General features: G+C 35.4%; 1 long non-coding RNA gene across 1 annotated transcript in view; it reads right to left on the bottom strand.

The window, feature by feature from the left end:
- LOC123611121 overlaps positions 1-23,320 on the bottom strand; it is a 206,884-nt gene that overhangs the window by 91,461 nt on the left and 92,103 nt on the right. Inside the window, exon 3 of the long non-coding RNA XR_006718447.1 lies at positions 1,190-1,325. This is a non-coding gene — a long non-coding RNA (uncharacterized LOC123611121). The remainder of the gene's footprint in view (positions 1-1,189; positions 1,326-23,320) is intronic.

Here is a 23,320-nt window from a genome sequence, read left to right as displayed (position 1 = left end):
AGTACATTTTAACTAAGACCCATAGTTCTAAAAACCATAAATCATCAGGAAAAACTCCAAAATTACATACTTTGAATTTATAATATATTTATGTAGGAAAATACTTCCCTGTTAAGATTAACCTTTAAATGTCCCATTTTCCATAAAATATACTTCAATTTTAAACCAACATAAAGAAATATATGCCTTATTCTGTCCTATTTTTAGTAAATAACATGACTTCCAAACAAGTTTATTGTAATGCTTTTGAAAAGCAGGAAATATTAGCAATTCTGTAATAATGCAACTAGCAAATGGGTAGCTATAATTTTCAGAGAGGGCAATTGGCTTTGTATGTGAGATTTTTTTTAATTCTTCACATTTCTTTTAAAGTCTACAGGATTCCAAAATTGTATTACCTGAAAATTATCTGACTTTTAAAAAATATATTATTATACTTGAAAATGTGTTTGAGAGGAGAAAAGTATGTGGGAGACTATAAAACATTCTGGCTATCTAAGAGCAAAATAAAAGAAAATGTGGATTCCTTGGCTTTTAACTGAAATGCTGTAGCCGTGCAGAACCTTTGCCTCTTGTCTGTAGAGACCATGCAGTGAATTTTAAGAGCTGAATCTGATGAAAGAGTAAAACAAGAAATGTTTAGAGAATATAAATTAGACCATCTGAACTTCATGAAAAGACAGTAATAAATTTTAAAATCATAATTATAGCACATGAGCACAATCCAGGTAACACTACCTATATAAAACTATATTGTACACTTTACATCTAATAATCCACATGCATGATCAGTCACATTTTTATTTCACATGCGTCTTAAAATTGCCACTTTCGTTTATCTCTAGCCACAAGCTTTTCACCATCCAAAACAAAGGAAAGCCTCTGAAAATAATGAAACAACACGAAGGATAGTTAATGCAGTGGACAGTAGGATATCCCCATAGAATTTGATGCCTGATCCAACTCCATGAAGCAGATATTGTTACCTGAGGCCAAGATGTTAAATAATTTTTCTCTATGCTACTGAGTATTGGCAATCAGTCCCAAAGCCCCTGACTGCATTGTAATGTAAGGTCTAACCAATAAATCTCTTTCCCAGAGCAAAATCCAGCAGAGAACGTGGGCACCATTGATCTCACACAGCAGACTAAATAGCCAAAAGGCTGTGCAATGTAAGTTATTCTATTACCTCTGTTGGATCTGGGTGATGAGTCATTCGGGTGAAGCTTTTGATGTTTCCTCAGTAATCAGCCTGCGTGTGGAGCAGCCAAAGTTCATTCAAACCCATCCTTCCGACAGCCTCTACTCTGGCTTCCTTGGCAACCCTGAGTATAGAAACAGTTTAGGATGAAACCAATATAATGTAAAGAGCCGTAACTTCAGTAATTGTTTATAAAATGACCCCTTGGAGATGCTCACTATCACAATGAAGAGGAAAATTAAATGCCTTTTTGTCCATAAAATTTAAACTATTTGAATTTTAAAAAAAAAGGAAATTTTCTCACTTGTGGGAGAATAAATTGATGCACTCTTGTTGGTTCTAAATTTTAAACATTCATACATTTTGAACCAGTAATTCCATTTCTATAAATGTATCTCTAGAAAAGTGTTCAAAGATACATACAGAAGATATTACAGTGTTGAATAAGGAAGTAGCTATATTTATTACAGTAAATTCATGCAATAGAATGCCATGATGCCTGTAGAAAGAATGAGGTAAATCTATACACATTGATATGGAAAATATCCCTATTATATTACAAAGTAAGGAAAAGCATTTCGGATAACAATATCCTTAATATGATTCCTATTTGCACATTATGATTCTGGTCTGTGAAAAGACTATATACATACATTTTTTTTCCTCATATGGATAGAAATGTCTGGAAGAACTCACAAAATACAGATAGTCTGTGAAATGTGGGAAGGATCAAAGGACCTTAAAATTCCCCTTTATCTTCTTGTCAAAACTTTTTACCATGAGAGGGACAAGAAATTTTCTTCTCCATTATCTTGCTTGTATGAGGGTAAAAATGGGTGCTATAAATGTTTACTGTAAAGACCCTGTCAGACACCAGGAACCCATGAATGTTGGTTCTCCCATTCAAACGTAAGCATGCAAGTACATACATACACACACACCACCACCACCACCACCACTCCCTTCCAGCATCTTCTGAATTCTGAAACCATCTTACTTAGCCTAGGTTTTTCAAAAGAAAAAGTCAGGATCTTGTATTTTATTTTCCATTTCCAAAACAGTGGAACAAAAACTCTTCCCAGGTACTATCAGTGAAATATGGAAATGTTTCACCTTGCTCCCTATTTCAATCAATCTTAAAAGAAAGACGGGTGGGAACATTTAAATATACCAACACTGTTATTGAAAATCACAAGAATGATGAAACTTTGTGCATAATGATGTTGAAATAATATTCAGTGAATTGTGGGTTCTGACAGGCAGTGAGATTTATGATTCCTTTCCTCCATCCCAAATCACAGAAACTATAAAAAACTATCTTTCAGGTGAATGGTCTTTAAAATAGACGATCTCACACCCCAGTAGTAAAGAAATTTTGACCAGGCATCCTCCATATATCATTATCTATTTATAAATCATATGCATCACACCATTATACTAATATAAACACTAGCAAATTTAAAAAAACGAAATTACAATGGATTAAATTTAAATATATAGAAAATCAAGCTCCTAGGATTATCTTTCCACATTCACCCAATGGGATATCATTCCAAAATATCAAATAATAACCATGATGGTGTCTCATTCACAATTATAAAATTTACATCCCTAAAATATCATAACTTGAGTCATTATGCCAATGAAAAGCTTTCAGGAAAACTCTTGTTCCTAAAATGCTTCCTTAGATGGCCAAAAGGTATAGAATTAAATTGAGAAAATATATTATTCTTCTTTAAACTGGGGGAAAGATAATATTGAATGAGTGCCTTCTACATACCAAGCATTGCTAACAGCCCTAAAACATATTTAATGTTCCCAACAACTCTCTCTGGTAGGTCTTATCATTCCCATTTTATACAGATAGAACTGAGGATTAAAGTGGAGCAACTTCTTACTAGACAAGTAACTGAAGGCAAGGGAAATGAAAGCAAACATGAACTATTGGGGCTTCATCAAAATAAAAAGCTTCTGTGAAAGAAACAATCAACAAAACTAAAAGGCAGCCAATGGAATAGAACAGGATATTTGCAAATGACATATCTGATAAAGGGTTAGTATCCAAAATCTATAAAGAACTTATCAAACTCAACACCCAAACAACAACCCAGTTAAGAAATGGGCAGAAGACGTGAAGAGACACTTTTCCAAAAAAGCATCAAGATGGCTAACAGACACGTGAAAAGATGCCCCACATCACTCATTATTAAATCAAAACCATGATGATATATCACTTCATACCTGTCAGAATGGCTAACATTAACAACTCAGGCAATAACAGATGTTGGCGAGGATGCAGAGAAAGAGGATCCCTTTTGCACTGCTGGTGGGAATGCAAACTGGTGCAGCCACTCTGGAAAACAGTATGGAGGTTCCTCAAAAAATTAAAAATAGAAGTACCCTATGACTCACCAATTGCACTACTAGGTATTTATCCAAGGGATACAGGTGCGCTGTTTCGAAGGGACATATGCACCCCAACGTTTATAGCAGCACCCTCAACAATAGCCAAAGTAAAGTATGGAAAGAGACCAAATGTCCATCGATAGATGAATGGATAAAGAAGATGCGGTATACAATGGAGTATTACTCGGCAATCAAAAAGAATGAAATCTTGCCATTTACAACTACATAGATGGAACTGGAGAGTATTATGTTATGCGAAATTAGTCAGTCAGAGAAAGACAAATATCATGTGAGTTCACTCATATGAGGATTTTAAGATACAAAACAGTTGAACATAAGGGAAGGGAAACAAAAATAATATAAAAACAGGGAGGGGGACAAAACAGAAGAGACTCTTAAAAATAGAGAACAGAAGGTTTCAGGAGGGGTTGTGGGAGGGGGGATAGGCTAAATGGGAAAGGGGCATTAAGGAATCTACTCCTGAAATCATTGTTGCACTATATGCTAACTTGGACGTACATTTAAAAATAATTAATTAATTAATTTTTTAAAGAAGGGGCGCTTGTGATGAGCACTGGGTGTTGTATGTAAGAGATGAATCACTGAATTCTACTTCTGAAACCAATAATGCAATGTATATTAACTAACTAAAATATAAATAGTAAATAATAATAATTAGTAATAATAAATATGAGATACAGTATCAGAATCTAGTTCAGCTGATTCCAAAGTCTAAACCCTTAATCAGTTCTTACTATTTAGAAAAGGAAAACATCAGGAGTCAAAAATATATACATGTGAAATATATATATATTTATATATATAATTTATATATATATATGTATAAAATATATACAGAATGTGAAATCACGAAATATTATATAGTAAAAGATGAGAAGCAGTTTGAGAGTTGGGTATTCTCTTCCTATTGTCTCTGACCTCCAGCACTCTATTGCTACACAGAAAGTTTTTCCTGTAGCTGGAGATGAAATAGGACCCCATTGTATTTATCACCAGGCATGTTAAACTCTAACAACTTAGTAGGAAAGATTTTTGAGAATTTTTTTCACACATTTTAAGTTGTCTCTTTATATCCTTATATTACTTCCTTCAAATTGAAAACAAAACCCCACATACATTTTTTAAAAACTTAAATTGTGCATACAGTATCTGTGACAAATTCTTCTTCAAAGAATGTATTCTGTGGCAGTGGTTCTCAAAGGAAGAGAAATTTGGCTGCAGGGGACATTTGGCAAAGTGTGGGGACAGTTTTGGTTATCACAACTGGGAGTTGTGACTGGCATCTGATGAGTAGGGATCAGGGGTTCTCATAAACATCCTAAAATCCAAAGAATAGCCCCCTATAACAAATATAATTATCTTTCCCAAAATGCCGATAGTGCCAGGTTTGAGGAACTTTGCTCTGAGGAAATAATCAGTGATATGTCATAGATGACTATCTAGATGTGTTCATCACAGCATTGTTTGTTTGTTACAATTTAATAATATGAGATCATTACTTGTTCATTGGAACACTATAAACATTAGAGATGATGTTGGAGAAGAATATTTAAAAATATAAAGAAATGTTCATGATATTTACATGTCCTAAAAGAATATGTTTAGTATGACTGCAGCATTGTATAAGTATACATGTAATTGTATGTAGGTATGGAAAATATTTTGAAAAAGTATCAGCCAAAATAATAGAATTTTTTCATAGGAACTCCCTGCTATTCTTTAGAAATAAAAAGTATACTTCATAACCAATGTCATTAAAAATATCTACACCATTATCATCCTGAGGTGGAACACAATTGAAATAAGTCATCACCTCAAAATTTATGTAAGTTCCCAAGTACATAAGATTTTGTACCCTTTCTCTTCAGAATGTGTCACTGGAAAAGTTTTATTTCCTGACATCAAGTTCTTTAATGATAGAAAAGATAAGCAGCAGGTGCTCTCACCATGTGCCTTTGTAATGGTAGCAGAGTTCACTGTATATTTTTGTTAAGAACCAAAATAGCACCTACTATTCTCATTCCTTCTCTTTAAAACCTTCATTGTTATACTATGATTCAAAAGTAGAATTACTCTCTTCCACCCACACCAAAAACAGTATGATCACAACACTATGCAAACTCAATAAATGTTTGAAACATCATGAACACTCAATATCACTATTTCAGAATGAGTAAGAGGCATCATGATTCTGTCCACTATGCAGCCTTATAACTTTCATATTGGAATTCAGAACTATTGATGTCCCTCCAGAGACACAGGCTTATCAATTGTCCATTATTTTAGTAATTATAGCCTCGTGTGAAGAAGGAAACAAAATGGCACAAGTTCTCAGAAATTCCACAATGTTTGTATCAGCCAGCAAAACCAATTAGAGAAAGTTTGCTCACTGGTATAACTGAACTCCTAATCTTCATTAAAGAGAAAGGGAGAGAAAGAGAAAACAAGAAGTAGAGACCACTTGGCCACATTACTTGATGACAATATAATACCAATACAATCCCATAAGAGATTGATCTCCATTCAGAATTCTAAATAATTTATGTAAATACTTACCCCTCATGGAGGTGGGGCTTCACTCCCCACCAATGAATGTGAACTGTGCTTTGTGACTTGCTACCAAAGACTAGAGGTATGGAAGGAGGGAAAAAGTAATTTTACAGTGGAGATCCTGATAAATACTACCTCGACCAGATAACCAAGGTTAACATCATGAGTCATAAATTATGTTGATAGTATATTTTCTTGGTATGATAAAATAAGAATGGCATTTCACCTCTGTGATTTTCCTTCCACAACTATATGTTAGTCAAGGGAAAAAAAACTTCAAACAAATCCAAATTGAGAGACATTCTATAAAAACAACAACTTTGATCTCAAAATTATTAAGCTCATGAAAGAGGAAGAAAGAAAGAAAGACGAACAAATTGTCATAAATCAGAGGAAGCTAAAGAGACATGGTGGTATCCCAGATGGGATACTGGAACAGAAAAGGAATAGTATGGAAAAACTACTGAAATTTGAATAAAGTATAGAGATTAGTTAGTAATGTACTGGTGTTCATTCCTTAGTGGTGACAAATATACCATGGAATATAAGATATAAATAATAGGAAAAAACAGTGAGAGGTATATGGAAACCCTATAATATCTTTGTATCTTTTCTGTAAATCTAAATCCACCCTAAAATTAAAAGCTTATTTAAACAAAAAATAAGTTTAGGGGCGCCTGGGTGGCGCAGTCGGTTAAGCGTCCGACTTCAGCCAGGTCACGATCTCGCGGTCCGTGAGTTCGAGCCCCGCGTCGGGCTCTGGGCTGATGGCTCAGAGCCTGGAGCCTGTTTCCGATTCTGTGTCTCCCTCTCTCTCTGCCCCTCCCCCGTTCATGCTCTGTCTCTCTCTGTCCCAAAAATAAATAAACGTTGAAAAAAAAAATTAAAAAAAAAAATAAGTTTAAAAGTACAGAAAAAATTTGTCCTGTTAGAATTTTTTAATCCTGGGTAAAAATTATCACTAAAACTGAAATAAGGGGGTACCTGGCTGGCTCATTCAGTAGAATATGTGACCCTTGATCTTAAGGTTTGAATTCAAGCCCCCCATTGGGTGTAGAGCTGAATTTAAAAAAATAAAAACCAGAAATTAAAAAGATAAAGAACAATATAAGCAATTTTATGCCAAAAAATTTAACAACTGAGAAGAAAAGAAAAAACTTCCTGAATATGACAACTTTCCATGACTGAAACAAGATGAAACAGAAAATATGAATACCCCTATTTAAATAAATGAATTATTTAAGATCATTCCCAAACTATAGGCCCAGATAATTTCACTGATACAGTTTGTCACACATTTAAGGAAAAAATGACATAAATCTCACACTCTACCATAAAATTAAAAAGGTAAAAGCACTTCTCAAGTTGTTGTATGAAGCCAACATAATATTCATAGCAAAACTGGACAAAGATATGACAAAAAAAAGAAAAACATCCCTCACGAACATATATAGAAACATAACCTTTTTTAAATGTCAAATTGATTTCAGCAATACATAAAAACAATACATCATTAGTAAACAAGGTTATCAGGGTATGCAAGGTTGGTTTAACATTTGAAAATCTACATATATAATTTACCATATTCACACTAAAAATCAAAGTTCATATGATAATAGACGAAGAATAAGCATTTGAACAATAGAACACCGACGCGTGATTAAAACCCTCAGTCAGCTAAGAACAGAAAAGATCTTCCTTCATCTGATATAGGGAATCTGTAAAAAAAAAACAAACAAAAAAACCCAGTACTGACATACTTAACTGTAAAATATTGAGTACTTTCTCACTAAATAAAGAATAAGAATCCACATAAGAGTGAAAACATATGGTATCTGTCTTTCTCTGTATGGCTTATTTCGCTTAGGGTCACTAACAGAAACCCATGGGGGAGGGGAAGGAAAAAAAAAGAGGTTAGAGTGGGAGAGAGCCAAGCATAAGAGACTCTTAAAAACTGAGAACAAACTGAGGGTTGATGGGGGGTGGGAGGGAGGGTAGGGTAGGTGATGGGCATTGAAGATGGCATCTTTTGGGATGAGCACTGGGTGTTGTATGGAAACCAATTGACAATAAATTTCATATATTTAAAAAAATAAATAAACAAATAAGACAAAATGTCAATTCTCACTACTTCTCTTCAAGTGGTGATCCTAGCTATTGCAAAAAAGTAAGCAAAAGAAATAAAAAGTATAGTGATTATAAAGGAAGAAGTAAAAGTGTCTGCGTTCATAAATGACATTACTATTTATATAGAAAATTCTAAGGAATCTATAAAACACCTTCTAAAACAAAAAGTAAATTTGGAATATTTGCAGAATTCAAGGATAATATACAAAAATATTTTGTATTTTTATATATCTGGCACTCAATAATTTAAATTTTTTTTAATTCCATTTATAATAGCATCAAAAGTAAATTAAGAATTATGTTGAGCACTGGGTGTTAAATGTAAGTGATGAATCACTAAATTCAGCTCCTGAAGCCCATATTACACTATATGCTAAAATTTAAATTAAAAAATGAAAATAAATTTAGAATTAGTAATTAGAAAAGCATTAGGAATAATTTTAGTAAAAGAACATCAAAATCTGTAGGCTAAAACCTGTAAAGTATTGCTGAATTTTTTAAACACAAAAAACAGTCAGATGTAAATATATCTTATTAATTGGAAGATTCAATATGGTTGAAATGTCATATTTCCCCAAACTGGCAATAAGTATAATGCAAGTATTGTCAAAATTTCAATACTTTTTCTTTTCCTTCTTTTTCTTTTTTATAATTGACAAGGCAACATAATTTATATAGAAATGCAATAACCTAGAATAACCAAAGCAATTTTGAAATAAAGAAAACAAAGTTAGAGGACTTTCACTACCTATTTTCAAAATTTTCTACAAAGCTAAGGGTGGTACTGGCATAGTTTACATGGCTGATACTTAAAGGCACCAAAGCAAAAAATTGCACAATTTTGAAGAAAAAATTTCAAATAACCAGTATTAGTCATGAAATGGGGACATAACTAGAATACAAAGATATTTTTAGTTTTTATTTTGGAAAATTTCAAATATGTACAAAAGTAGAAAAAATAGAATAATGAATCTGAATGTACCCATCAACCAGCTTCGGTAATTACTAACTCATGGCTAATTTTGTTTCATCTCTATCGTCCATCCACTCCCCCAAGTCTAGATGATTTTGAAGCAAAGCTCAGACATCAAATTATTTCATCTGTAAATAGTATGTATCACTAAAAGGGAGCGTCTATTTTTAAAGATGGTCACTATATCATCATCATACTTTTCAGTATTCATATTTGTTTTTGTACTTCCCAGTGATCTTATATTTTTTTAGCTTGTTTGAATCCATATAAGAACCATACATTGTTATTGGTTGAAATGTCTTTCAGTTTCTTTTAATGAATAGTTTCCCTTCTCTCTTTATCTCCCCCTTCTTCCCTATAATTTTTTGTTGAAATGGTGTGTTTTGTCCTGTGGTTTGCCCAAACTCTGGATTTTGTTGATAACATCCTACAGCCTCAATTTAATATGTTCCTCTGTAGTCTTCATTTTGCTGAAAATTGGCAGTCAGATCCAGAGTTTCGTAAGAGTCAGATTCCATTATGTGATAAGACAACTTAGTTCATAGGTGACATCATGTATTTCTGTCAAGATCTGATTCTCTGTTTTTGTGACATAACAGCCATTGATAATCATTGCCTACATCAATGAATTCATTAGGGGTGAAAATGGTGATATTCCATCATCAAAAAATTGTCAGGGAATATTCTGTGTATCCTCGTACCAATATATCAACAACACTAAATAAAATAGACTGTACTCTTGGAATATATATTGTGGAAATTGTGTCTTGAATCAGTAAGACTAATTACAATACAAGAAATTGAAAAGGTTGTTAATGAAATATCTGTGTTTTAGGGACATTTTCCCAAGCCTTCAAGGAACAGACAATTCCTTTGTTAAAAAGTGTTTCAGAGCACAGAAAAAAATTAAAAATTTCACAGTTCATTTTATGAAGCAATAATCATTTTGATATGAAACCCAATAAGAGAGTAATAAAAAAAGAAAATTATAAACCAGTTTAAGTGTGAGGATAAAAAATAATTAGCAAAATGAATTCAGCAATATATTAAAATAACTTCAAATAATAACCAATTGGGATGGATCCAGAAATACAGAGCTGGTTGAACATCAGAAAATTACTTATATTCTAAGACAAAACAGATGGATGTTCTCTCTCACTTCAATTATTTACTATTGTTCTCATATTCTACTCAGTGCAAATAAAATGTGAGGTTGTTTAATATTTGAAGATGATATGATGGTATATCAGAGAAAAAAATGATTTCTACTGAATAACTGTACATAATAAAGAAAATACAAATAAGTAGGCTGGAATGAACTTAATATACAACTTAATATACAAAACCATTGCCTTTCACATTTGCAAATAATAACCACTTACAATAATGGAGTAAATACTGTAAAATCAATAGCAATAAAATATAAAATAAGAATAAATATTATGAGAAACTCACAAGATATAGAGAAAAATTTTAAATGCTCTTGAGGAATCCAAAAAGATGAACAAATAAAAGCATACCATGTTCTTAGATAGGGAGATTAAACATCATAGAAATGTTACTTCTCCTTAAATTAATCTATAAATGTAGGGCAATATTAATTCCTAAATTTTTATGGAGCAACAGACAAGCAAGAATACCCAGGGAAAAAATATCTGAGGAAAAAAATCATAATATTAAAAGACATTAAAACATTATAAAGACACTACAATTAAAGTAGTGTGGTAACGGCACACTGAAGATATAATCAATGCAGTAGAATAGAAAGTACCAAAATGGACCCAAATGCATACAAAAATTTCATATATGTTAAAGAGCATCTCAAATCAGTAAGAGAAGATGGCTTATGCAATGACAACTAGATAGCCATTCGGAAAGCTGGATCCATCTTATCCCTTAAAAAATTCCAAAAAAAAAAAAACAATGAAGGATTTTATGAAACATAAAAGTGTTAGAAGAAACTATCTTCAAAAACTTCCATGTCAAATTGGGGAAGATATGTCAAACAATGACACATCTAAAAGAAAAGCTTGATAAAAGACCAACTAAGCAAAGATGCTTACAACTAGTATTATAAATAATGTCTAAATATCTCCCAAATGTGTGAAATATAGGGAAAGTCCAGCCATAGTATGAGTTCCTCTTCTGTAACTCCTTTGTCAAAACAATGTGCTAATTATCTTTGCCACTCTGATAGATGAAAAATAATATTTCCACATAATTTAAGCTCATGGTATGTGTTTTTAATTTAAACCCTCTGTATTCATTTCAAGAAAAAAAGACTACTTTCCTTATTTTCTATTGCTGGTGGATACAAAGCTTTGGTTACATTGAAAATACCTTCAAACTTGGAATCAAAGTGGGCTGGGTCCAAAACGCTGCCTGCCATTTCTTCAATATATAATTGTACTTAATATTACTGAGCTTGAGCTCCTCCATCTGTGAAAAAGCACTAGTAATATCTACTTCACAGGGTTCTTGTTAGAAAGAAAATGAGACAACCCTGTGAAGCTCTGAGTACACAGTAGGGATTTGACAGGTAATACCTTTTTTACTCTTTCCTTTGCTTGCCCTCACACGTAGGGCAGCTACATTTCTTCAGAGGGCAAGCTGATCTGGATGGGAAGAAAGCACTTTAAAAACACCTTAGACTCCCACAATGTTCTAAGGGAAAAGAAGCAGAGAAAATAGCTAAGAGAACCCATTCAATTTACAAATGGTAAAACTGAAGCCCTTAGGAACAATTCCAGAGGAATCCCACAAAGATGTGGATGAAGGATGACACTTTCCTCCCACCCTCCAGAAATCATCAAACCACAGTCACTGCAAAAACTTCAAAGTCCAAACTTGAACAAGCTTTTGGCTGGTTGTTCCATGTCCTATGAAATCCCAGTAATCCAGTCTCCTCCATAAACCATCCAAGGTGGCAGTCCAGGAGTTAAAGAAAAAAATTTTTTTTTCTTTTGCTAGACTATGTCCTTTCTAGAATTGCATAAACAAGTTTGTAAGAGTTAATACCGAGAATGCCTCTTGGACATAGCACAACGGCTCCACCTTCAGCTCTCAGACTGAAGAGGACTTTTGCAAAACTGCTTCTGTCTGAGTCCTCAGAAAGCACATCTGAAATATAATCTCTTCTCATAAAATTTAAACCACACAATCTTTCACTGTTAAGTACTGCAGTCCAGAATATTTACCCACTGTCCATAGGCAAAATGAACAGTAAGAGTCTCAAGGTGAGCTATACTGATATTAAATAGACAAGATAAAAAATGTATTATGTTTTCTTTAAATTCTTCAGGATGCATGTCTTCATGTCATATTCTTTATAGTTACAGCAGAGTCTGATAAGCTCTTTCAACAAATTCTCCTGTTTTTCACTCCATTAGATTTATAGTCTTATAATTGAGGAAAAGGTTAATTCTTGCCTGCCCAGCAGGGCGATTCATAAATTACCAGCAATTTTTTAATATCCCCCTAAATACATGCCAGTTTTGGAAGAGGAATTTCAAAATAAAATTCTATGAAGGGGAATTAGTTGGGCCTTCAAGACTGATGTCTACCAACAAGTAGTGGTAAGGAATATTAGTTTATAAAAAAAAAAAAAAAAAAAGCAAATGACCAAAAGATAATTCCATAGGATGAAACTCCCAAATCTAAGTAGAATTCTAAAGCAGTTTATATAACTACCTAAAGAGTGGACAAATCTTTCTTCCATCACATATTTTGTGGTAATATATTAAAGAAAAGTAACAAAATGCCCAATTCTTTGCAAATTGTAGCATAAAGGAGGGAATTAGTCACTTTTCTACATTAAAAGGTATCAGTAGATGTCAATTTTAAGCAAATACATACTTGAACACTGAATCTTTCAAAATCCGATTATGAGAGTATATTTGTTTCTAATTTTCTCCCTATTTTCTTCTTCCCAGATAAACCAAATTCCAGATTTCTGAGTCTCATTGAAAGGAAGTCATAGACATTTAGGGTTATTTAATTGTGTTTAGGTAAGGACAACCAGAAAATTAAATGTATTTGCTCTCCTAGAAATTTTCTACTACACTCCTTCTAATGATGGCTGGAATTCTTGTCTTTTTGCCTTCAGACTGTTTGCAAGCCTAGAAGCAGTAGTTGCTACAGGGAAATGTGAGTTTTGTGTCTTAAAGACCCTGAAATGGGATAATCCCACCACCGCCCACCAGAGCAAGAACTGATACCAAGTCCAAACGTCACTTTTGTCAAAACTCAAAGTGTCCAAGTCCTTGCCCACTTAAAATTTCATTTGTAATAGTAATAGTTGAAATTTGTAGAGCAACTGATATGTGCACACCTTCCTGATAAATATTCTTAAAATGTTTTCTAATCATTGTAATGATCTAAAGACTCAGTTTTCTAATTATCCTTCCTTCTGTCATTGAGAAAACCAAGTCTTAAAGAAATTAAACAAATCCAGAGTGATGTAGATGGACCAGAAGCCCAAACTCTTAATCCCTCTGCTCTATACACAAATTATTCCCAGCAATACTCATAATAACCTTGTATGTAAATTAGTGTGCAATTCAATTCAACAGATATTTTTGAGCCATTTATATTTGACAGACATTATGCCTGATGAAAATGAAGCACAGAAATGATAAAGGACTTGCCTAAGATCTCAGAGCCAATTCACAAGTGTTGAAAGTACAATTCATGCACTGAAACTAGAACTCATCTTCTGGAATCAGACATGTGCATGTTCAAATCCTGGCATCACTGCATGCTAGCTATGTAAACTAGCTCAAGTTATCCATTTCTATGCTCTGGTTTTCTCTACAAATGAGTTGGGGAATAATAATAGTTGGCCAAGCTGCTAAGAGTGTTAAAACTACTATATAAAAAGAATCTAGTATAGTGCATAAATGCAAGTAGTATTAGTTTTCATTCCAGGATCTCTTGGGACAGTGAGAAATTGTCCCAGGTTATCTCAACATTTAGTGACCTTGTTTTTTTTGCTTGCCCCAAACATGAGAAATTTACCATCCTACAAGAATGAGCATGGACAATGGTTTTTCCCAAGTATCTAATAGAAATAATGTGGAAACACAATAAATGCCTAACCTCCCTTGCTCTAGCTACTCTCCTCTTCCCCCTTCTCCTCCTTCTTCTCTCCCTCCTCCACCTCCTGCCCCCACTCCTTTTTTCTCTCTCTGTCTCTCTCTATCACATACACACACACACACACACACACACACACACACACACACACAAACACACAGTGTCCCACCTGTAAGTGGAACCATTAATAAGATTAAAGTGTTTCAGGAGGGAGGGAAGATGGCGGCGTAGGAGGATGCTGGGCTCACCGCGCGTCCTGCTGATCACTTAGATTCCACCTACACCTGCCTAAATAACCCAGAAAACCGCCAGAGGATTAGCAGAACGGAGTCACCGGAGCCAAGCGCAGACGAGAGGCCCACGGAAGAGGGTAGGAAGGGCGGCGAGGCGGTGCGCGCTCCACGGACTGGCGGGAGGGAGCCGGGGCGGAGGGGCGGCTCACCGGCCAAGCAGAGTCCCCGAGTCTGGCGGGCAAAAGCGGAGGGGCCTGACGGACTGTGTTCCGACAGCAAGCGCGACTTAGCGTCTGGGAGGTCATAAGTTAACAGCTCTGCTCGGAAAGCGGGAAGGCTGGAGGACAAAGGGAGGGAGAGCTGCTGAGCCCCCGGACGACAGAGCTCAGTTTGGTGGGGAACAAAGGCGCTCACCAGCGCCATCTCCCCCGCCCATCCCCCAGCCAAAATCCCAAAGAGAACCAGTTCCTGCCAGGGAACTTCCTTGCTCCGCGCAAACACCCAACTCTGTGCTTCTGCGGAGGAGCCAAACCTCCGGCAGCGGATCTGACTCCCTCCCGCTGCCACAGGGCCCCTCCTGAAGTGGAAACCACCACAGCTCGGATTGAAGAGGCAGAGGAGAGAATAGGTGAACTAGAAGATAAAGTTATGGAAAAAGAGGAAGCTGAGAAAAAGAGAGATAAAAAAATCCAGGAGTATGAGGGGAAAATTAGAGAACTAAGTGATACACTAAAAAGAAATAATATACGCATAATTGGTATCCCAGAGGAGGAAGAGAGAGGGAAAGGTGCTGAAGGGGTACTTGAAGAAATAATAGCTGAGAACTTCCCTGAACTGGGGAAGGAAAAAGGCATTGAAATCCAAGAGGCACAGAGAACTCCCCTCAGACGTAACTTGAATCGATCTTCTGCACGACATATCATAGTTGAACTGGCAAAATACAAGGATAAAGAGAAAATTCTGAAAGCAGCAAGGGGTAAACATGCCCTCACATATAAAGGGAGACCTATAAGACTCGTGACTGATCTCTCTTTTGAAACTTGGCACGCCAGAAAGAATTGGCACGAGATTTTCAGTGTGCTAGACAGAAAAAATATGCAGCCGAGAATCCTTTATCCAGCAAGTCTGTCATTTAGAATAGAAGGAGAGATAAAGGTCTTCCCAAACAAATAAAAACTGAAGGAATTTGTCACCACTAAACCAGCCCTACAAGAGATCCTAAGGGGGACCCTGTGAGACAAAGTACCAGAGACAACACTACAAGCATAAAACATACAGACATCACAATGACTCTAAACCCATATCTTTCTATAATAACACTGAATGTAAATGGATTAAATGCGCCAACCAAAAGACATAGGGTATCAGAATGGATAAAAAAACAAGACCCATCTATTTGCTGTCTACAAAAGACTCATTTTAGACCTGAGGACACCTTTAGATTGAGAGTGAGGGGATGGGGAACTATTTATCATGCTACTGGAAGCCAAAAGAAAGCTGGAGTAGCCATACTTATATCAGACAAACTAGACTTTAAATTAAAGGCTGTAACAAGAGATGAAGAAGGACATTATATAATAGTTACAGGGTCTATTCATCAGGAAGAGCTAACAATTATAAATGTCTATGCGCCGAATACCGGAGCCCCCAAATATATAAACAACTACTCATAAACATAAGCAACCTTATAGATAAGAATGTGGTAATTTCAGGGGACTTTAACACCCCACTTACAGAAATGGATAGATCATCTAGACACACGGTCAGTAAAGAAACAAGGGCCCTGAATGAGACATTGGATCAGATGGACTTGACAGATATATTTAGAACTCTGCATCCCAAAGCAACAGAATATACTTTCTTCTCGAGTGCACATGGAACATTCTCCAAGACAGATCATATACTGGGTCACAAAACAGCCCTTCATAAGTTTACCAGAATTGAAATTATACCATGCATACTTTCAGACCACAATGCTATGAAGCTTGAAATCAACCACAGAAAAAAGTCTGGAAAACCTCCAAAAGCATGGAGGTTAAAGAACACCCTACTAAAGAATGAGTGGGTCAACCAGGCAATTAGAGAAGAAATTAAAAAATATATGGAAACAAACGAAAATGAAAATACAACAATCCAAATGCTTTGGGACGCAGCGAAGGCAGTCCTGAGAGGAAAATACATTGCAATCCAGGCCTATCTCAAGAAACAAGAAAAATCCCAAATACAAAATCTAACAGCACACCTAAAGGAAATAGAAGCAGAACAGCAAAGACACCCCAAACCCAGCAGAAGAAGAGAAATAATAAAGATCAGAGCAGAAATAAACAATATAGAGTCTAAAAAAACTGTAGAGCAGATCAACGAAACCAAGAGTTGGTTTTTTGAAAAAATAAACAAAATTGACAAACCTCTAGCCAGGCTTCTCAAAAAGAAAAGGGAGATGACCCGAATAGATAAAATCATGAATGAAAATGGAATTATTACAACCAATCCCTCAGAGATACAAACAATTATCAGGGAATACTATGAAAAATTATATGCCAACAAATTGGACAACCTGGAAGAAATGGACAAATTCCTGAACACCCACACTCTTCCAAAACTCAATCAGGAGGAAATAGAAAGCTTGAACAGACCCATCACCAGCGAAGAAATTGAATCGGTTATCAAAAATCTCCCAACAAATAAGAGTCCAGGACCAGATGGCTTCCCAGGGGAGTTCTACCAGACGTTTAAAGCAGAGATAATACCTATCCTTCTCAAGCTATTCCAAGAAATAGAAAGGGAAGGAAAACTTCCAGACTCATTCTATGAAGCCAGTATTACTTTGATTCCTAAACCAGACAGAGACCCAGTTAAAAAAGAGAACTACCGGCCAATATCCCTGATGAATATGGATGCAAAAATTCTCAATAAGATACTAGCAAATCGAATTCAACGGCATATAAAAAGAATTATTCACCACGATCAAGTGGGATTCATTCCTGGGATGCAGGGCTGGTTCAACATTCGCAAATCAATCAACGTGATACATCACATTAACAAAAAAAAAGAGAAGAACCATATGATCCTGTCAATCGATGCAGAAAAGGCCTTTGACAATATCCAGCACCCTTTCTTAATAAAAACCCTTGAGAAAGTCGGGATAGAAGGAACATACTTAAAGATCATAAAAGCCATTTATGAATAGCCCACAGCTAACATCATCCTCAACAGGGAAAAACTGAGAGCTTTTTCCCTGAGATCAGGAACACGACAGGGATGCCCACTCTCACCGCTGTTGTTTAACATAGTGCTGGAAGTTCTAGCATCAGCAATCAGACAACAAAAGGAAATCAAAGGCATCAAAATTGGCAAAGATGAAGTCAAGCTTTCGCTTTTTGCAGATCACATGATATTATACATGGAAAATCCGATAGACTCCACCAAAAGTCTGCTAGAATTGATACATGAATTCAGCAAAGTCGCAGGATACAAAATCAATGTACAGAAATCAGTTGTATTCTTATACACTAACAATGAAGCAACAGAAAGACAAATAAAGAAACTGATCCCATTCACAATTGCACCAAGAAGCATAAAATACCTAGGAATAAATCTAACCAAAGATGTAAAGGATCTGTATGCTGAAAACTATAGAAAGCTTATGAAGGAAATTGAAGAAGATTTAAAGAAATGGAAAGACATTCCCTGTTCATGGATTGGAAAAATAAATATTGTCAAAATGTCAATACTACCCAAATCTATCTACACATTCAATGCAATCCCAATCAAAATTGCACCAGCATTCTTCTCGAAACTAGAACAAGCAATCCTAAAATTCATATGGAACCACAAAAGGCCCCGAATAGCCAAAGGAATTTTGAAGAAGAAGACCAAAGCAGGAGGCATCACAATCCCAGACTTTAACCTCTACTACAAAGCTGTCATTATCAAGACAGCATGGTATTGGCACAAAAACAGACACATAGACCAATGGAATAGAATAGAAACCCCAGAACTAGACCCACAAACGTATGGTCAACTCATCTTTGACAAAGCAGGAAAGAACATCCAATGGAAAAAAGACAGTCTCTTTAACAAATGGTGCTGGGAGAACTGGACAGCAACATGCAGAAGGTTGAAACTAGACCACTTTCTCACACCATTCACAAAAATAAACTCAAAATGGATAAAGGACCTGAATGTGAGACAGGAAACCATCAAAACCTTAGAGGAGAAAGCAGGAAAAGACCTCTCTGACCTCAGCCGTAGCAATCTCTTACTCGACACATCCCCAAAGGCAAGGGAATTAAAAGCAAAAGTGAATTACTGGGACCTTATGAAGATAAAAAGCTTCTGCACAGAAAAGGAAACAACCAACAAAACTAAAAGGCAACCAACGGAATGGGAAAAGATATTTGCAAATGACATATCGGACAAAGGCCTAGTATCCAGAATATATAAAGAGCTCACCAAACTCCACACCCGAAAAACAAATAACCCAGTGAAGAAATGGGCAGAAAACATGAATAGACACTTCTCTAAAGAAGACATCCGGATAGCCAACAGGCACATGAAAAGATGTTCAGCGTCGCTCCTCATCAGGGAAATACAAATCAAAACCACACTCAGATATCACCTCATGCCAGTCAGAGTGGTCAAAATGAACAAATCAGGAGACTCTAGATGCTGGAGAGGATGTGGAGAAACGGGAACCCTCTTGCACTGTTGGTGGGAATGCAAATTGGTGCAGCCGCTCTGGAAAGCAGTGTGGAGGTTCCTCAGAAAATTAAAAATAGACCTACCCTATGACCCAGCAATAGCACTGCTAGGAATTTATCCAAGGGATACAGGAGTACTGATGCATAGGGGCACTTGTACCCCAATGTTCATAGCAGCGCTCTCAACAATAGCCAAATTATGGAAAGAGCCTAAATGTCCATCAATTGATGAATGGATAAAGAAACTGTGGTTTATATACACAATGGAATACTACGTGGCAATGAGAAAAAATGAAATATGGCCTTTTGTAGCAATGTGGATGGAACTGGAGAGTGTGATGCTAAGTGAAATAAGCCATACAGAGAAAGACAGATACCATATGGTTTCACTCTTATGTGGATCCTGAGAAACTTAACAGGAACCCATGGGGGAGGGGGAGGAAAAAAGAAAAAAAAAAAAAAAAGAGGTTAGAGTGGGAGAGAGCCAAAGCATAAGAGACTGTTGAAAACTGAGAACAAACTGAGGGTTGATGGGGGGTGGGAGGGAGGTGAGGGTGGGTGATGGGTATTGAGGAGGGCACCTTTTGGGATGAGCACTGGGTGTTGTATGGAAACCAATTTGACAATAAATTTCATATAATAAAAAAAATAAATAAAAGAGGGAAAGAATTAAAAAGAATAAAAAAAAAGATTAAAGTGTTTCACTCAATAAAAATAAGACAATAAATACAAACTCTACAGAAAGATGCTTGATTCAAGTGTTCTTTTTTTTCTGATGATAGAATAATATCTAACAATGATAAATAATTATCATTTGGCTAATTATTTCAATTGAAAAAATTAGAAGTTATAATGCCTTTTTTAAAGCCCTTTCCTCTTTGGCTTCATGTCAAATTTGAAAGACAGCCACACCTACATAAGACCTTTTACTAAATAAGAAAAAATCCAGGAGTTATCAATCAGTAAGATTTTCATTACTGAGACAATATTAAGGAAAGGCTTTTCCTTCCTGAAATCCCTCACCAAGACCATTCTTTAGCAGAAAAGTTCTGGATTATGTTAAAGAGGCAATTCCTCCCAACACTGTAGTTCATCCAATTTTAGAGCCAGAAGACACAAAAGAGACTGTATAGTTACCATAGAGCCTAGATACTATACAACCTGCCCAGCTTTTGTTCCCTCTTCTGAGAATTTATTCCCACCAAACACTGGAGTAGACCTTTCAGTCATGTTTGTAATAAATGATTCTTCCCTAATAAAGTACATATTCTTGAACCAAGGTGGGAAATCATATTAGACTTTAGCCTCAAACATGCTAATTAGTCTCTGGAGTTGAACTAGAAGCTAGAGTAGCCATCTTTGATCATGTGCATACCAATCCAGAGGCGGGAGTTCATGGTATTGGAGAAAAAGAAAATAGCAAATTTAAGAAGACAGCACATGTGTAATGAGAAAGGGATGGGAAAAGAGTGGAAAAAAATACCTTCTTCAGATCTTGACCATTTTCCAGTTCCAGGTTATTAGAAATTCATGAGGCCAAACTCCACTTTCTGCCCTTAATTTCCATGCCTACTCATGATTCTTTCTGGTAATTTCTTTAACCCTTAAGTTATGTTTGTTTACAGCAACAAATAACCTCTCTAAAATATTAGACCCATGCTTTCTTCCAATGCCATTCTTCAGAGAGAGACTCAGAAGGGAAAAGTTCCAGCCCATTTTCACACACATAATTAGCAGAAATGAATTCAATTCTTTTGTTCATAAATCTTCTTTCTACAATACTAATTTCATTAATTCTCGAAAATGCTAGAATGGAAGCATGAGAAACCCAAATACCATATTCCACAGAATCTAAGATCTATCATTTGTATGACATATCAAACAAATTAACTATGACACATTGCTAAGATGCCAACGATAGTAAGAGACATTCATTTTTCAAATATATTGAAATGTGAACTAAAATGCTCACTTGAGATGCAGTGAAAATAGTAATATAAGGGAATCACTGAGTTTGGAACAGGGTAAGGTGAAATATATTAATTTTCATCCCTGTTTGGGAAGAACTTGCCATAAGGTTTCAAGTAGGAAGATGAATATAATGGCATTCCTATTTTAAAACCCACTTTACACATGTTGCCAACAGTGAAGAATCTTAGCCAAGCCCAGAGTGCTTCAAAGATAGATACAAAGGGCACTTTTAAATACTCTCTTGATTTTCACATCCTCCATTTGATTGATGTTGAAGTCTTAACACTACTCTAGGAACTGAAATAGAGGAAAGTGAGGTGGGAAGAGAGAAATAAAGTAGGAACCCTGTGTCTCACCTTCATGTATTATTCTTTAATTAGTAATATTTATTAAGTTCTCACTCTGGGTCAGGCACCATTTCAATACTGGGCCTATAGCACAGAACAAGAGAAATATTTGTCATACAAATCTGTCATACAGCAAACATTGTAATGGAAGAAACATGATAAACAACAAAATAAAATTAAAGTGCCATGGAAAACCATTAAGTAATTTAAGTCCTTAAGAAAAATAAAGCACAGTCAGGAGTCACTCCTTAAAAGAACAGTTTAGAAATGAGTGTCACATGCATGAAACAATTTTGCAAATCCTTTAAGAGAGTAGGTGACTAAGTGCCAATGTGAGTTTGGACACTTAGTATACTAGAATTCAGAGATACTCTCCCAAAGGCTCACTTTAGCCTTGAACTTTGACCTATGAACCCCATCATTTCATGACTCTGAAGAAGTCCTGATTCAAAGACGTAGTACTTGATAAGAAACAGCTACTCTGTTGACACGTCAACTCAGCAAGTGGGAATCAGTTGCACATAAACCCTACTCCTGATTTTCATAGGGTAGCCAGGACTGGTCACTCTAGTCTTTCTTGCCCTGTAACTGAATCTTCAAATATGCCAGAAGGCAAGCTTTTACATATGTATCTGTGTTCACTGTCTCAAAGTCAGTGTACCTTTCCTTACTGAGAAATACCATCTCTGTCTAACTGCTTGTCCAGAGACATTCTTCATTACTGCTCAGAGCAGCACTATGTAATTCCCAGGACAGCAACCTAAAGCAAAGTCTTATCTCTACTATCATACTACCTGTCCAGGGTTAGCAGATTGTTTAATTATCAGTTGTAGACAAAAGAAAAATTTAAACTTCTCAAAAGGCCTGAAATCCCTTTCCAAGATCATTTTTAATTTTTTTATTTAAAAAAAATATATGTTAATATTTATTAATTTCCAAAAACCTCAAGCAATAGAGACAATGAATAGCATACTTGTTCCTTAATAGCCCAATCTTAGAGAAAATTACTCTTGCAAGTTTCATGTGTATTCTTACATAATGATTCTGTGTTTTCTTTCTTAACACATATATAAACGCAAATGGAGATTTCTATATGGGTAATCTTCTATAATCTGCTTGTTCACTCAAACATTAACTATAGATACCTTTTTCTATAAATATACACAAATGTCATGTTCTTTTTAGGAGCTACATAGGAGTTTATTGTATGGAGTTACTATAATATATTAAACTACCATCATACTGATGAGAGTTTAAGTTCTCTCCAGTTTTGAGTTAAACAATGACGCTACAAAGAACACACATGTCCTTGCATGATGTATTTATGTGTTTCTACAGAATAAACTCCTGAAATTTGAATGTCTAGATCAAAGAAAATGCATGTTTTAAATTTATCAAGATAGCCACATTGACTATGAAAAAGAATGTACTAATAGGCATACCATTGTCATGTTAGGAGATTGCCTATTGTCCCACACATGCACCCAAACTGGTTTTTATCAATCATTCTCACATTTAATTAAATGATCTGATCACTGAAAACAATTATATCATTACAATATTTACCAAAACATCATGGTATTCCCTACAATAATTATTCCTTTAATTTTTTTTTTAAGAAAACAAATTCACCCTTACAAATAATATATATTCTGGTAGAAAACTTAGAAAATAAATAAACAGTTAAGGAAAAA

This window comes from Leopardus geoffroyi, chromosome A1, assembly GCF_018350155.1.
Source record: "Leopardus geoffroyi isolate Oge1 chromosome A1, O.geoffroyi_Oge1_pat1.0, whole genome shotgun sequence".
Taxonomy (NCBI): domain Eukaryota; kingdom Metazoa; phylum Chordata; class Mammalia; order Carnivora; family Felidae; genus Leopardus; species Leopardus geoffroyi.
This window is presented reverse-complemented; position numbering and strand designations above follow the sequence as displayed.